At 35.5% G+C, this 17,546-nt stretch overlaps 1 long non-coding RNA gene across 5 annotated transcripts in view; it reads right to left on the reverse strand.

Annotated features, from left to right (window-relative positions):
• Positions 1-17,546, reverse strand: part of LOC145551099 (uncharacterized) — a 134,548-nt gene that overhangs the window by 100,856 nt on the left and 16,146 nt on the right. For 3 of the 5 annotated variants that reach the window (XR_014086901.1, XR_014086899.1, XR_014086900.1), the window contains exon 2: positions 1,889-1,956. This is a non-coding gene — a long non-coding RNA (uncharacterized LOC145551099). Of the gene's footprint in view, positions 1-1,888; positions 1,957-8,065; positions 8,095-17,546 lie in introns of all 5 variants that reach the window. The other 2 variants (XR_014086902.1, XR_014086898.1) reach the window with 1 other exon arrangement.

Below are 17,546 nucleotides of genomic sequence, written 5' to 3' on the forward strand. Positions count from 1 at the left end.
GGCATCGAAAATAACGGAAAAAAAAGAGAAAAAGAGGAGGAATAAGTGCAAGTGCTGAAGATGAGACAGTGTGAAAGAATAGCTTGTCTGTGCTGGTCCCACATGGCCTGAACTGGGCAGCTGGCAAGGGAGCCATTACATGCATGTCTCTGACAGCTCACTCTCCCATTAAGGCAGCAGAAAGTTAACACCACCACTCTCATGCCCTGGCTTTGTAATTCAGACTATATTATCAGCCAGTGCATATACTTTAATAGTTTTAGTGGAGAGTTACTTCACATTTGAGATCTTTATAGACACTTAAAGCATTCACCAAAGTCTTTACAAAGAGATTGAACAGCAATGGCATTAAATCACTTGTTACGCATTCTCGTGTTCAAATAGACCAAAAACCGGTACTATTTCAATAAATGTTCTCAAATTATAAGACAAAGACTCCCTGGACTTTTCTGTAAAATCAGGCAAATTCACTTTAGATATAGCTTGTAAGCTGTAGAACATGCCATTGGCACTTTCTGAATTTATTCTATTGCCAATTGTAATTTAATCCAGATCAAATCTAGATTCCAGAAATAAGATTTTATGAATGCATGCCTCTGATTACACAACATGAACACAACATCTACTGAGTTGCTGTGCTGTGCACGATGTCATTGATTACACAGAAATAGAAAATATCATGTTTCAAAAATGTGAGTATGGTGGATAATCCATTAGATATTCAATAAAAAGGTCACAAACTCTAAGTTGAAGAAAAAAAATCAAATGTTATAGTTTGCCTCTATGAACCCCAAAACTTGAATAGTTAAGTTTGTTTAATATCAGGAAGCCAACTTATTTAGTCCATTTCTATTTTTATTTTCATCGAACGGCCTCTCCTTTCCTTCACTTTTTCCTCCTCTGGTTTCACTTTATCCTTTTATGTGTGTGGTCTTATAGAAATATGCAGATTTTACTTGGTCAAATCCTATTACTGCCCTGCTTCTTGCCTGTTCTGCTAGCATTGACCTGATGCACTACAGCTGCCAAGCTACTCTCCTGAGCTCAACACGTCAGACAGCTACAGTACTCAGGCACGATGTTTCCTGTCTCGCATGCCACACTTGTATAACAATGCTGAAGTCCATCTGAAACACCATGAACCTGTGAGTGGGAAACTGTAGGAACAAAATGTAACTCAAAATTTATTGCACTGTCCAGAGAAAACCTGTGAGGTTAAAATCATGCTGAAAAAGCAACATTTGGTGGGGAAAGCTCAGGAGAAAGAAACTATTAAGAGAATAGAAATAGGCAAAATTGCTCATCTTCATCTTGGTAAAGGATACTGTTTTAAGTTATAAGTCCTTGAAAATGACTAAACTTAAATGTTCACGACTGTGGATCTGCGGAAGCAACTATGCTACACTGAAAATTAACTAGACTTATTAAACCTAATTGCTGATGCATGTAATATGTCATATGATGCATGTATATGATTTTCTTATTACGCATTGGTAATCTGAAAGATGAAGCATGTGCCTTTTATGTAAACGTAGAAAAAATATCACTCATGTAATTTACAGTGGTTACACCATAACTGTGAAAGTTCTGGGCTTAGATTAACTACAATGCAAATTATGATTTTTACAATATATGTTCAAAACTTATACAAGTATTATTTTGTTGTTGTTTTTTTGTTGTTCTTATAGTCAAACTCGTTTTTCCACTGAAAAAGAAGCACGGTTAATGATATGAAGCACCATTTAAACGGACTTTTCAAAACAAAGATTTTTTTTTTATCTCAGACTTTAATAAAATATTCCATTATAAAAGAAAACTCAAAGAAATATGGAACAAAGCGTTTTATTCAAGACAATGTGTTGGCTTTTAAAGTGAAATCAGTTCTTACCTGGCTCTTTATAGATACAACTTACAACTTAGTCCAGACGTCCTCAACCATCACTGGAACTGCTTTATCTGAAAAGAAGTTTAACATAAAGAAGAGTGAGATAACTAATATAAAAGATGACAGTCTAAAAATAGCAGGTTCATAATAAGGAATGAGAATCAGATAATGTCAATAAAAAGAATGGGAAAAAAACAGACAAAAGTAAAAATCTTTTTAGCATGCACAGATTTTTACTTTAATGTTCCACTTTGTTTGTCATACACACCTACTATATTACCCATCCCATTACAAACTACGTAGGATAGAAAAGTCAGCTCTGAAGAAAATAAAACTCAGTACCCATTAGTGCATGTCTTTAAAACATACACTAGTGTTTTTCACCAGACATTTTGTAGATCAAAAACTGGTTTCTAAAGATATGCCTTTGTCTAATTATCAAGATCACTTCTCTGAAGCTGTATAGCTCTTAAAGAATTATTATTGTTGTTGGTCACTGACCAACAACTGATTATTGTTGGTCAGTATAGATTATTTCGGTAGTTGCCAAAGTTAGTCTTGTGACCCTATAGGTTGTGAAATCTTAGGAGGGTTTGTAGGTGTCCAGAAATCAAATTACTTTAAAATGTGTGCTTGTGGTTTATTTTTTGCATACTTGCACATTATTGTCAGAGCTTTGTGGGTCATAAAGCTCTGACAAAAATTGAGAACAAAGGTGTTAAGAGTTAATTTAACACTTGTGAACATATTATTTCTGTATTATAACTTGTCATTTTTAACATAAAAAAAAATGTGTTAAGTGATTATGAAGGCAGAAAATTGCCAGGAAGTGGATCAGCTTTTCTTCTTAGTACAAACTTAATAATGCACTACAACATACTGAAAATTAGTTCCTAGATTTTTTCCAAAGTCAGTCAATGTGTCAAATAACATTTTTGAATGATGACAATTAAAAACTTCTTCCCTCATTATTGGAGACCTTGTTGTTCTAAATCGGGGCTTTATAATCTGCAAGCACTCTATCCTTCCATCCATCCATCCATTTTCTTGCACCCTTGTCCCTTAATGGGGTCGGGAGGGTTGCTGGTGCCTATCTCCAGCTAACGTTTCGGGCGAGAGGCGGGGTACACCCCAGACAGGTTGCCAGTCTGTCGCAGGGCAACACAGAGACACACAGGACACACAACCATGCACACACACACTCACACCTAGGGGCAATTTGGAGAGGCCAATTAACCTGACAGTCATGTTTTTGGACTGTGGGAGGAAGCCGGAGTACCCGGAGAAAACCCACGCATGCACAGGGAGAACATGCAAACTCCATGCAGAAAGACCGGGGACGGGAATTGAACCCAGAACCTTCTTGCTGCAAGGCAACAGCTCTACCAACTGCGCCACTGTGCAGCCTTGCACTCTATCCTGTTATTTTCAAAACTATGTAGTAGGAACAATCTATTGAATACTGTATCACGTGGTTGTGTATGAGTTAAGTCACTTTCAGAGCTAAATATTGTGCTATGCCACAAGATTCCTGACTGGAGTCAGTTTTTCACATGTAAAACAAAATAAATGTTGACGTATGTCTTTTATATTTTTATATATTATGTCGGTCACAGATTGTCTGCTTGAGTGTTTTGGAAATGTTGCTTATGTGTTTGATTCATTTTAAGTGAATGGCAAAAGCACAAAGTGCCTCCATAGCTTTACATGAGTAACTCTTTAGTTGAATGCGCATTTCATTTATCCATGATTTCTAGTTTTTCTGTGCACCTAAGATTTATATGTATAATTTGCTGTATGTCAAAACACCGTTGTGGAATTTAAAACACAATAGAAACTCCTAATGTGATATTACAGCAATAAAAAAAGACACCCATTGTCACCCAGTATAACCTGATTTATCTTAGATATTAAAGCAGTGGAAACACAATTGTCCTTTTAGATGTAAACTTTATCAATATAGCTTAATTATGTTATGTACCAAAAAGAGTCCGTATAAATGAGCACAGAGATTATGCACAGTAATTATTGAGAGCTTGATACTGTTATATTTTTACCGGAGGTTATAATATGGTCATAACTTCCTACCGGTCCATGCCTAACAGCAATTTGAACTTTTTTTATGTTATGGCAAAAACAAAGCTTAAAAAATTAGCAACTTTGACTGAAACTTTTTGAAAAAGGTGACACGCCCTAAAATCTGCAATTTTAGGATGCGACAATCATAAAAAACTATTGCAACATTCTAAGCAACACTCCAGGTATATGTTTAATGACGGAATAACGTTCTAACATGATCTCAAAGTCGACTTTGCATAATCCCCCACTTTAAGTTGTTGATGGTTTTCTGGGGCAAATGTAGCAACTAAGTTAAGACATTGCAGTTTGGTCTTTGTTTTACATCCAATTCAAGTATGTACCATGACTAAAAAAAGCACTGCTAAATATTGGCGTCAATAAACTGCATCAGTGTCCATATTTGTATATTTTCAAACAATAACTTCTGACAAAGGTTGCTGGAGCAATTATGACAAATATGTCATAGCAGGCAGAGGATGTCTAAAGACACACTTCACTGAAAGTAACCCTTCTGAAAACAGAAGATGGTGGTGAATCTCAAAAAAAGCACCCAGGAAATCCGTCTTAATAAAACCTCCTTTCTCTCTTTCAGTCGTCCTGCTTTGTATTATCAGTATGTTGCAGAAAAGTGTTGCAATTAGAGCAGCCTTTGTCATGCAAATCAATTTGACAGCACAACAATCAGTTAGATATGCCGGCTCCTGTCTCTTTCCCCTTCATTCACCTGCCCTCTCCCTCTTTTCTGCATAGTTCTCCCTGGCATTTGCAGCCATTCCTGCATTTGCATTTTTTTCTTATATGAGGTTAGTGTATGTATTACTCAGGGCAAGAGTGCATGGTTATTAGTGACATACGATAAATGCTAAATTCAAAATCCTAACGTATGCTACACTGTAATCTTAGACACAAAGCGAGATAAATGTCTTGTCTATAGTTCACATTGAATATTCAAAACTAAATCAACAGTTTCACATTTCCTGATTGAACAATTACTGATTTAATTCAAACTTGCACCTCTTCAGAAGCAGCAACTGTCACCATTTGAATCTCACAACTAAATATAAGCACAAATGTGCAGAAAAACAAACAAACAATACAAGCCAACCTGTCAAATAAAACATTTTGTGGACAGGGACCAAAGTCTCTCCAGAAGCCGTTTGATTTTCTTGTCAATTGTTGATGTTTGCCTTTAAATATCACACTTGCTTGTTTCCATCTCCTCCTCCATCACTATTACCTAGTAATTTTGCAGTTATTTTTTGTCAAATGGTTAAACACGTTTTTCTTATTTCTACCTTTGGATTCAACAAATTTCTTGTACATTCTGTTCTTTGGTTTATGGTCAAGTTCTGCCCATGTAATAAATCACTTTCATATTTTGGAGGCCATCTCCATGTACTGATCCTGACTAAGTCCACTATGTGAGTCAAGCCAGACCCACTAATGTCACTGGAAGGTGTGTATATCTCTAACTAATCTTGATCAGACGAGCAACAAACTTGATAGGTGAGCAGCATCTGGTCTATAGGTGAGCAGACCAGGTCTCCTTTTCCAGCAGCCCATTACTAGTGTGGGGTTATTTGCAATGGCAATGCAATTTAGCCATGTGTTCCGTTCGAACTGTCATCATACAGACCGAAACCAATAATACGTGTGTTCTTCATTAGTTTGACTAGTATACTTCGGAAAAATGAAAATAAAAATCTGTATTTTCTCGTAAATTTATGGTTTTTCTCTGTTTATGTTCTCATGACTTGTTTCTGTTTTTGGCGTAGCACGTCCCATTTTCCGAATTGCGTTACAGATTTGTGTTTTTCAGACAGCAAATAATACTTTGGAGTCAAATTAAAAACAATGTTTTGTTTAAAGTTTTGGCAGTTAAAATTTCAGTAAAGGTTGCGATAAGCAAGTAAAAGTTGACACTGTTGCAATTATTTAACCTTTCCACAGTCTTACTGTGATGCTCAGGTAGAGCGCAGCAAATCTCACAGTCGGACAATGGGGAAGCGGGGTGTCCCGTCACTCTGGTACGTAAAAGCACACGCAGTGTGACCCCACCAGACTGTGCTATGAGTAAAAAAGTATCTCTTAAGACTCGGGGAGGATTAATATATGATTATGCACACTGAAAATGTGTTTGCGATTGTCATGTATAATCACATGAATTATCTAAATTCATATTCAAGTTTTTAGCTATGTGCAGAAGCAAGACGAGAAGACATTCTAGTAAAATCAGAAGGAATAGCTGCTGCTTTTTCTAAGGGTCAGACAGATTTCTTTTGACAAAAACAGGGAAAATTTAAAATATATTATAAAAGAAAAAGATGTGGGCAAGAGATAAGAGAGAGTATATGCCAGAGCATAAAAGTGAAAGAGACAAGGAAATCAAAGCTGCAGGAAGGTCTGCATGCCTTAAAACTGAAGTCTCAATCTCATGTAGTTTTCTTCGTTAAAAGAAAATCCAAGAGCTTTGTAAAGGCATTGCCTTGAAAGTCATGAATAAACATTGGATCGACTTTCTGTGCATACATCATACATCACAAGTGGATACTATCTAATGGATGATATTTCTCACCCCCAGACACATGAAACACCAGTGAAATTCCCAACCAACCCATTCAACCACACGTATGTAAAACGGACCACTGACAAACAGAAAAGGAAGGCCTGAATGAAAGAAAATGGGAAATACCAACGTGGGTCCCACTTTGATAAAACATCATTCTAGAGGCACAGCATTAATGTTATAGGAAGTGGGTCCAGGGCACAATCTAGGATTGGTTACCAATCCCTGGTGACAGAAATGGATGCAAAAATAAACTACCAGAGACATACCAGAGTCTGAGGAATGAAGACGTGGACAGCACCAGGACCGTACATGAGCCTTGGCCACTGGATCAAATGGCTGACTTTTCTCTACCAGTATTTAGCACTGCATAAGAGCAGTGGTAAGGGTTCATCCTGAATATGGCAGAGGCACCAAAAAGCATTAGAGAAGCCAAACATTAGCTGAAGGTTAACAGAAATGTTGATTTAGACAAAACTTTGCACATGTTAATCCTGGAATGCCTCAGGGTGTACAAGGTCGACAACATTCTGTGAGTCTTCATTGGAAACTCCATGAACTTTACAGCAACTTTGAGCAAATTACGCAAGTCTCAATAAATGCTGTATATACCAAAGAGATGGCGTTCTACATAGGCCTGAATTCCATAGGGTCCAGGAAATCAACAGTTATGCCTAATAATCAAATACCTTGGAGAGAAAATTAAGTTAGCCTAAGAAGGAAATTCAGATTCCCTATGCATGGTAGACACCACTCTAAAGTCAGAGAAAAATGGAAATTCACATTATCGCAACTGTTGTACATTCATGATGAATGTTAACATTATAAAGGCAAAGCTGAGTATCTATATACAGCTTGGTCAAGTTAACCAGCAAGTCTCCCAGCATTTGCCCAAAACCTCAATAGTGGTTCTGCTGTAGATGTTTCAAAGGGTTTAATTTTCTTAAATGCAACCTAAAGAGTAATATGACTCTAAAATGACAGATTGTAATAAAAAAATATATGATGTGGCTATTTCTTTATAACAAAAAGGCTGCTAAGAAATGTCTTTAAAAAGTCCAGTTGGAAATAGCATTTATGGTAATGTGTGGAGTTATGTCAAAGAGACCATCATTTCAAATGTATTTGATTTTGTACCTGAAAGTGTGGGTGTATAAACTTTGAGGAGCCTTAGGCAACTACGTTACAGGACATTTCCACAAAGGATCATTTAAGAATATCCATCAAAGGCAAAAGCAAATTAGACAAAGTCCATGCATCCATGAGTGTTTATGTATGTCAGAGCATATACATTGTAGGGCAGGGGGATGTACACCTAGCCAACCGTGAGAGCAGAGTTGTGCAGCCAACTGCAGTAATTTCTTTGATCATTTTTAATGGCCATTCTTTCATGTGAGGCTGCCTCTCATACACATCCCCCTGCAGGTGTCATCTCATTCCTTCAGCTGCAAGATTAGTATGCGGCAGGCAGTAAAAAGCCAGACCATTACACTGTGCAACACACATGCACAATCTCAACACAGTGGGATCATTACCTTTTCAAAGGATGATATCAGCTCACTGTCTGCAGAGAGACACAAAGAAAGCAATGCAGGCTTACCAGAGAAGAAACCAAAGGCAGACAAAAAAAAAAAAAACAGCAAACCACAGCCGCACTTTGGGTTGGAAGGGTTGAAAAACGCTCCATCAATCAGTATTAAAAATGATGTGAGGCAGGCATGCAGACAAAGTCTTAAGATCTAGTTTTATGTGAAGACTTAATCAAGACAGCAACATTTAAATGAAGTGAAAAAGTTGGTGTTATTTCACAGCACATGGGTCATTTTTTTTCTCATTATGGTTTCTATTTTATATTCTAATCTTAATAATCATCCATCCATCATCTAACACACTTATCCATGTGTTATGCTGATGCCAATTTCCAGCGGTCAACGAGCGAGAGGTGGATTATGCCTTGGACAGGTCAAAAGTCCAGCACAGAGACAAACAGGACAAACAACCATAAACATTCACAATCATAACTAAGGACAATTTAGAGAGACCAATTAACCTAACAGTCATGTATTTGGACTGTGGGAGGAAGCTGGAGTACCCAGAAAGAACCCAGAGAACATGCAAACTCCATGCAAAGAGATCCCTGGCAGGGATTTTAACCCAGGACCTTGTTGCTGCAAATCAACAGCAATACCAAATATAAATGTTAATGTATAATAATGTTCACAAACATAAATAAAAGTGCCAAACAAAAACCAAAGAATCCAAACTCCAGCTTTACGTTAGCATCAACAATAGTCAAGAAAAAAAGGAAAAGGAAACAGTGTTACACTTAGCATGGTATTTAACTGGTCCTTTGGCTTACTTAAAAACCTGTGTAACTGTAACATTATAGCAGGTAAAAAGTCTGTCTTGTCAGCAAAAAGACCAGTGACATTTGTGAATTTGCTTAAATTAGAAAGTGTAATACATAATAATACATGAAGAAAAACTCATCACATGCAACCTCATACAGCACCATTCACAATGGTGCAGTGTAATTTATGTTTGATCAATTTTGGTAGCTCTTTTAACTTGTTCACTCTTCAGCCAGTACCTTTAATTTGAGTGTTTATGTGTGTACTAGACTACTATACTATGAATATATAAACATTATGGATGCAGTTTAAGGTTGATTGCTGTTTCCAAAGAACTTTTAAATGCATGTTGATCGAGGATTTCTATACTGCCCCATATTCCCATCAATAACAAACATTATTTTTAAAAAATCAATAAAGTAAATGGATCAGCAGGTCCTACATGATGAATACAAAGCTGTGCAATCACTATCCAAAATGTAGAACATGAACACAACACATTTAGGAACCGTAAAGTCTCACATACAGTCATCATAAAATGCATGATGACTTATTTTTAATTTTTCGGTATCAAAATATAGAATGTTGTAAATGAGACATTAAATTAGGTTTTTACAAAAAAAAAAAAAAACAGTTTGCGCATGTTGAAATTCATTTGAAGAAAATGCTTCTGCTGGATTATTCACATATTGGGAAAATTCCAATCTCTATAGTTGGAAAGATGTAAACTACCAAAGTTTTTTTAAGCATGACTTAAAAATACAAAATCAAAATGTCAAAAAACAAAGCAATTTTTGACAGTTTAAGTCAGTATTTAAGATAGAAAAAAGATAAGCTTATTTAATGTTTTTTCCATCTCTTTTTCCTTCTTTACTTTGCAAACAGTTCGACTCCAAGGACATACTTCAAATAATTTGACTTCTTCACATGCAACAAAAGCTACTTAGCCCTGATACAAGTTCATAAGCCCATTAATCACCAGAATCTGATAATATCAATTATTCCAGTTAACAGGGGAAGTCTAGATCAAACCGCCGCTTTTCACTAAATCCTTCGACTTAATCACCACACATATGGATTCAGGCTAATTGGAGTAAAGCGTAGCTTTGTGAGGGGCTGTTGAAAAGTTCCATTAAGCATATATCTTTTTTTTTTTTTTTATAAAATACATCATTCACAGATGCTTCAGAAGTAACATATATCAAGCCCAGAGATAAGTGATTAGTTTCCTGAATCTTGATATCAGCTATTAAGTTTCTATGTAATAGCTAGTTAATTAGATATTAACTGTAACATGAAATTGTTTTAATTATATGGGAAAATGTAAGTAATGCGCACTGATTAAACAAAACTGGTCTCTTTTTGTGCATCTATTTTTCAATTGCAAATTGTCTTCATAATTTGTCTTATGCCTAAAAAATCTGGTATCTCTTTCGAAGTGAAGTATTTTTTTTTTCTTGTGAAGACAGAAATTTATGCTAAATTTACAATGTCGATTTTACTGTAAAATACATTTTGAAATTTACACAGTTCCATATCACCCAGCCCTCCATTGTACAATATAATGCTTAATGAAAGATGAAGTTGTAAATAAGTTTTTAAACTTAATTTTAAAAAAATCTTGTGTTTAGACAACAACTGTTAAAATACTTTTGTGATTACATATTGTATTTATCTCTGTTTAAATCATTATTCAGTGTCAGCCTTTGGCTACTTAACTGACTCACTTCTTGATCCTCAGATATGGCCAATGTCAAATGAAACATTTATCAATATGGTGCCTAACAAGCCAGCTTAACTCTAATACCCTGGATATGTTCACATGATTGTCATATCAGTCTCCACACATTTAGAGGTGACATGAATGCCAAGGACAATCATGCAAAAAAAAATAAAAATAGTAAGGGTTCAATGTCATGACTGACCATATTTTTAGGAAGACTTGTAGCAGCAGGAAAGTACCTTTAAGAGAATCCAATAAAACAAAAACAAAAAACTTGATGTAGACTGTGTATCACTTTAAAATTGTAATTTTTCTGTCTGCAGACAATATATCAAAGTATGATCTTTAATCATGGGATGCAATCCAGGGTTTCCCTGGTAAAACTTCCTAAATAAAAACTTTGTTTGTTGCTGGTGGTATGGACGCTAGGGCAGTCATCCAGCAATTTTCAGTGTTTTTGAGTTATGAAATTTAAAAATCTCATTAGGTGATTGTGTGCCATTGGAAGACATTATCAACAATACCTAAACACAGGGCCGTGCAGAGACCACTAAAGGGGCAGGTTCTCCCCCCCAAAAAAGGGGGCACATCTAACCGCATTCAAGGACAGAATATTAACAAAGCCACACAGCTTTAAGAGTTTAATAAACAATGATAAATAACAAAATTGTGAGATGTACAATAAAAGCTAAGGAAAATCTCTATATAAAGCATACAACTATGCATATGTAAGATATTTTATTAGTAATTTCTTTCTGCAGGTCTATTTTGTTATAAGAAAGTATTGCCGTATTCAAACCCGCAATTTAGCAAGATATGTAAATCAGAGCTAGAGCACCAGACATATTTTGTCTTTACAGAATTAAACTATTAAAAATGTAAACAAGGGCACAATGCAACATTTTTGTGGACTGCGATCTATAAAAAAGAGCTTCCTGTTTGCTGCAGTGGAGATAAAGGTGATCCACTCAGGAAAGCAGAGCTGCATCAAACTTTAAGGTGGAACTGCAGAAAAAAAAAAAAAAAAAAGCAAAAATTGAATTGTTAATGCATGTCACCATGAGAAAAGCCTACTGAGTTTTGCTTAAACTTTTTTCTCACATGACACTGTGGGCAGGGCCCAAAATCACAACAAAATATTTCTGATATGTGCAAATAAAAGTTTGTGTTTGGCAAATAACTTTTTAAGTTCACGAGACAAAAATTAGTTATTTAATTAAAAAAAGTTATTTAAACAAAACATTTTGTTTTTTAAAAATAAATTATTACAATTCCAAAAGTTTTGATTACAATTTTATTTTACTTAACTGAGGTTAGCTTTTTTTTTTATTGAATAATTGGGAAAAAATATATATATAACTTCATACTCTGCGAACCAGACCCTAAACTTAAAGTCTGGATTGAGTTTTTTCCCCTTCATTAATGACACACTTTTATTACATTCATTATATATATCATGGTAATTCAGGGTGAGTTATTTTTTAATTCTAAATGAATATCCTTGTTGGACTTTTATTTAAGTGTTATTCTCCTTCAAGATACATTTACCTAACGCTAGAATAAATGCAATGTACATTATGCAGCAAAGTAAATTAGAAGACATATATTCATTATGGAGATGATCGGTTTTGGATGGGCAATGTGCTCCTATTGCATAAGCAATACTGAAGAATGACTGTTATTATTAACGATATAGGGAAGAAGCTTTTTAGTTATCTTGCGTTGCTAGCAAAGTCGCTAGCTAGCAGCAAGCTAATAGCACAACAACAACAACAGCCTAATGTTTGTATGATAAAAATACTGAATTGATAGATAAGAACAGTTTTTCCTCACCTGGCTGTCTCCTCCCGCTCCGTAGTTCTTCAGAGAAAGGCAGACGCAGAGGCCTGTCAGTGTCTGTTGTATTTCATTTCCTCTCTGCTTAAACCGCGACTCCGAGCTGAAGCAGAAACGATACTTCAATGTTTTCCGTCATCTGACAAGTAGCAAGTCTACTCCACTTTATTTTTATGTGTCAGAAGAGGGCTTAGAAAATAATAATACAAACAAAATTTACCAAAAGGGCACTTGGGGGCAAGGAGCAAAAGGGGCAGGTGCTCAAGCACCCCCAGCCCCCCATCCCCCCTCTCTGCAGTGCCTGCCTAAACACCAACTATAAAAACTTAAACCACCCCTAGCCTGGTGCGGTCAAAAGTAAAACCTACAATTTGTTTCAGAAGTGTAAAGTCAGCTTTCCATCAGCTGATTGATTGCCTCAAAATGTAGACAATTGTATGTTTTAAGCTGTTGTGTATATATTTGAAAAATATTGTGAAAGTTTGAACAAACTGTTCACAGTTGGTAAATGATGCAAATATATAAAAAAAATCGCTTACATTTAGTCCCACTGATTAAAGGGTCCCTCACTTCCTCCATTAATAGCAATAATATACAGTTATCTTTACTCTCACATTATATGTTGTAAAATTGTAAAACGGTAAACCTCTATTGAATATTTACTTGCAAATAGCAAAAATATCTTTGCAATAATAAGCTACACAAACGTGTATATTAAATTATATTTGAATTTTGGATCAGTACATTTTTTTTTTGCAGATGAGTACATTGCTCATATTTCCAAAGTCTTACAATATCATTTACCAGAGACAATTGGTAAAGACAAATCAAAAAAGCTCCAGAAATAAAAATGAATAGAATAGCTATAGGATGGCTACTACCCTGTAACTATAAGATTTTATTTAATGTGTTTTATTTTAGTAAAAACTAGCAAACCGCAATCACTTTTAGTGTTTGGAATAGCTAACAACTGAAATATCAACAGCTTTTAGGATAATCTTATTTTGATCAATGACTCACGTGAGTCCAGCTTTCAGAGGGTTCCTAAGGTGGCTGGTTAGCGAATGCTCAGCAGTGCTGAAGTGTAAACAAAGACAAATCTGAGCCAAAGATTGACTTACTGATCAATTCCATTGATCACTCAATCCCCTTTACGTTTATGTCTTACCCTTAAGATGTTTCACTCTCAAGCTTCAAGCACTCAATCACAAGAAAGTACCCAGACACAATCAAACACAACCTGCACACTAGAGGGAGACAGAGGAAGAGGCCCTACTAATTCCACACAGAATAAAAAGTAAGTACTCCCTTTGACAAGTCCAAAGTTGTGTGTGTCAGCATATCAAATATGTATAAGTAAAGTGGAAAACCATACATAAATCACCATATTACACCATGTCCCTTGCCTAAAAAAACTAAAAGAATAAGTTTGCATCTTCTCCCGATGTGTTTTCTCAGGATACCCTAAAATATTCCAGCAGTCTAAAAACAGAAATGTTCGGTTAATTATCCCATCTAATTTTTTACCAAAAGAAACTTATTTGCTTTTTGTGTCTCTGTGTGTCTCTCTGTGGTGGTAAACACCTGGCATGCATGAACTGCTGCAATACCATGCTGCAGTGTCTTTCTCTCAACCGTTTTCAGCAGGTGCAGAAAATGGCACCCGAGCCGCTCATCAAACACTCTTATTGTGCTGAATATCAAGGAAGAAGAACCTCAATAAATACAGACATTTGTACGTTCAGACAACACATTTTCAAAACTTGGGCTTCTTGAGAAAATAAAACAATTTGCCACTCTCTCCCACTGCAGTTTTTTAAAAATACAAAAGATTATCAGCTATGCTCTTAAGATTTACGAATGAAACCCAGAGTGCATCAAGCTGAAATAAATGCCATGCTCTAATGGAACAATAAATATGCAAAGAACAATTTTCTGGGGGAAAACTTATTTTTATCAACAAACATCAAGCAAGACAAAAAAATGCCATGTTTCTGGTATAAGAAAAAAGTACTTCTCATTGAATCTTTCTGAGAGAATCACATCCAGCTAAAAACTACATTTGGTAAGCCTATTTGGAAAAAATAATTTAAAAGTAAGTTTTCTCCAACAAACTGGACTCCTGAGCTTAGAATATTCCTTCATTGAATCCTTGTCTTTCTTTCAGAAAGCATGCAACAGATTAGTATAAAATAAAATGCAACAAAATTTGAGTTTGACCCTTATAAAACCACAAATTTACTTGTAAAAAGTGTCTTAAAAATGAAAGACTACGACAAACCAAGTATTGTCACATGAAATAATCTAATATATATCAATAGCCAGTCAACTAGATCGGGGACTGAGGGTTTCTGTACCTACACATAGTTCCATCAATTCTACACTGATGATGGATTTTTATTCTTGCTCTTTTCTCAAAGCATCCATTTCAGATGAGATGAAAAAGTAATATTCCTGCAATAAACCTTGATTTACACCCTCCCCTTCCCTGTTCTCCCTCTTCCTTTTTTTATTTGATCATTTAGCAAGGATCATATAACTGTATATCAGACACAAATGAAATCAGGTCTCATGCACATTAAGGCCATGTCTTTCTGCAGCTAACATCCCCTCCAACCCAACTAGCCAGCTCCACAGCAAGCCAGGGGCAGAGTCCCCATTCATTTTCAGGCCCATTTCCTTCTATGATTAGGCGATCAATCAATCCTAGCATTCAGTCTCATCAAGCAGACGGGATTATCTGCCCATCTTTCCCACTGCCTGTTTCAGCTTTCCCCCTCCCACACACACAGCAGCACATTAACATCAGATCAAGTATCACCCAACACAAGCAGTGTGCCGTATTCTCTGACCACAAACAGACAGCTTCTCATCTTCGTCAAATCCATTCCATCTTCTCCAACTTGCTGTGCTCACAGATCCTCTCTCTCTCTCTCTCTCTCTCTCTCTCTCTCTCTCTCTCTCTCTCTCTCTCTCTCTCTCTCTCTCACACACACACAAACAACACAAACACATACATAATCTAAGTGCTAATTATTTTTTGTTGCATTGATACAAGGATCTCCCACATCCTGCCAGAAGATCAAAGATGTTTGATGAAAGCAGAGGTTGAAACCGAGTTTAGGATCTTGTTTCTGATGAGAGGTGCTATTCATGAACTAACTGTAAGAAACTGATATTGTCTAATTAGATGATTACATAGGGTCAAAAAAATTCTGCATGCCTTTGGTGTTTCAAAGACAAAGTATTTGAAACAACATTTATTGTTACTGGGAGTTTAAACCACAAGCTGAACATTATTTATTGCTTCCTAATAATAAATGGATTATACATCTTTGTATAGGGAGATTTAAACTAAACTAAAATATCTGCGTGGCTACCGTCTTCTCTCCTTTCCTTTGTTAATTCGCTATTATTCCTGGGTTCGGGTCATTAAAAGATTGGTAAGAAATTAGCAGTAAGAATATAGACTGTGCCATCAACATAGATGTAAGATGTATTAAAAATGAAAGCTAACTTTTCAGAAAAGTTGGTTTGTCTACACAGTGCATTTTGTGATGCATTTCACTTGACTGTGTTATGTCCTTACTCATGAAAAAGTTGTATTATTTGGCATATCATTATTTGGCATAGATTATAAGAAAGATGCTCCAGTAAAGGATTTTATCTAATTTTCTAAAAGTCTGGAGATAAAGTGTTGATGTGATTTAAAATATATACTTTTCAGGTTGTTTTTTTTTAAATAATAAGAATAAGAATAATAAGGCATACAAAGACCATTCTTCTGCTCATAAGTAAAAGATTTTTCTATTTTTTTATGAAAGACGATTAAATAAATGATCAAGCTGTGCAGCAAAAGAGAAAAAAAATAATAAATTATAAATATGAAGACACTAAGGCCAGTAGTATTTAATGTTTCTTCAGACAGGCACCTTTTAAAATGGACATTTTCCTTACAGATGAAAATATTTAATGAACTTTGCTCTGTGGTAAAAAGCTTTTTGATGTAATAGTGCTAATTCATAAAACAACACTGATGAACCTTTTATGCATTCAGGACACACTACCTTTTATTAACCATGTGCTAAGTTAATAACATATTACCTTGGAAAGATTCTGAACTCATGGTTTTGTGTCCATAAAACAAAAAACGATTCAATGAGTCATCGTGCTAGAAGAAAAAAAAAAATTTCACATAACCTTTTCACCTTATGTACTTTATGTCACCTAGACTTAATATGTTAGCTAATTGAAATAGTACATTTCCTGACATCTTTTCAAGTTGAAATCCTGTCCTTATCTTAATTTTTGTTGCTTTTTTTTGCAGTAAATTTTCACGCTGAAATAAATAATATCGGTACTGACCAGGTAAAACTTGTAAGTACCACCAATAGTAGCAAAGTTTTACTTTGTATTGTATTAACTTTCAATCATGAGATGGTGGAGAACTAAGGGTACCTTTGAGAAATCCATTTTGTCTTCAAGTATAGAATGCCCAGTTGATATAAGGGCATTAATGTAGTTCTATTAATATAAATAAATGTTTCCTTAAATATCCTCCCAAGATCAAAGCACAGAAATCACAACGGTAAATCATTAAAATTTCCTATTTATGACAAGAGCAGTAAACTGACTTGCCAATGTTTCTCTGTGGAGCTCTCGACTGCCTGGGGAAGCTGAATTTGCAATGATAAATGGGTTTAATAAGACACTTGAATCCTCCTTTGCAGAGTTCAAAACATGCTGTTGTTTGTAATTATGTGCTGAGATCTACAAAGAGCAGTGTCCTCCAAGTTGGCATGGAGTCATAAAACAGAAAGTTTGATTTGGACTCAACGCTGGGAGAAATACAGTTACTGCTAAATTCAAAACGTTTCTTCTTGAAACAAAACTTTAAAATGATCTGAAAAATAAATTCAAATAGAAAATTGAACGTAAGGAACAGACTGGTCTGTTTTTTCTCTTCTAATGTGAGCTGTGAAAATATAAGTCTGAGTAGGGCGGAATGTGAAGGGAGTATAAAAAAAAAAATCTGCTTTGCTACAATATATCTTCTTGTAGAGTAGCCTTGACCTACTAGATTATCTTGATACCGCCCCTGTCTAT

This window comes from Poecilia reticulata, chromosome 3 (assembly GCF_904066995.2).
Source record: "Poecilia reticulata chromosome 3, P_reticulata-male-v2, whole genome shotgun sequence".
In the NCBI taxonomy this organism is placed as follows: domain Eukaryota; kingdom Metazoa; phylum Chordata; class Actinopteri; order Cyprinodontiformes; family Poeciliidae; genus Poecilia; species Poecilia reticulata.